We start from the raw sequence: 780 nt of genomic DNA, 5'->3' as shown, positions 1-780 counted from the left end.
CACCATTAGATTTTAACCCTTTCTGGACTCAAGACCCCAGGAGTTAGAAGAGACATAAGCATCAATGTCCGGCCCGTGTGGAAAGCTAACTGCCCAGGTAGGAGATGTGATCGACATTTTCCAACATTACACCATTGAGCTGTATTTGTGACACTGCAGAGAGGTTGTTTTGTGCTTGTTGGTGCAGCACTTTGGTTTTTTGGATGTTGAGCGATAGGCCAAGCTTTTCGTAAGCTTCTGCGAAGCTATTTAGGATGGTTTGGAGGTCAACCTCTGAGCGTGCACACACTACGTTGTCATCAGCATACCGAAGCTCTATGATGGAAGTTACGGTAACCTTACTCTTTGCTTTCAGCCTGCTCAGATTAAAGAGCTTTCCATCTGTTCGATAAATGATTTTTACTCCGGTGGGGAGTTTCCCTTCAACCAAGTGTAGGATCATGGCAATGAGCATAATGAATGGAGTTGGGGATAACACAACCCTGTTTAGCAACTGATCCCGCTGTAAATGGATCCACTCTGCTCACCCCGAAAAGGGGAAAGGGCTAGAAAAGGTATCCTAAACATAGTCTGCTCAGGAATCATACAGACCCACACTGTCAACCTCCCCACCCCCTAAATCACAACACTGTATTTCATTTCTTCTGTGCGTTTGCGTGTGCCCATCACGTCTGAAGGCACCTTAGGAGGGGGCGTTGCAACATCGAGGGAGCGTTATAACGGGAGAAGTGTTTCATCACAAACGTGTTCTATATGGAGCGTTCTGACATCCAAGCGTTC

Source organism: Podarcis raffonei, chromosome 2 (assembly GCF_027172205.1).
Source record: "Podarcis raffonei isolate rPodRaf1 chromosome 2, rPodRaf1.pri, whole genome shotgun sequence".
Classification (NCBI taxonomy): Eukaryota; Metazoa; Chordata; class Lepidosauria; order Squamata; family Lacertidae; genus Podarcis; species Podarcis raffonei.
Note: the sequence above shows the minus strand (reverse complement) of the source record.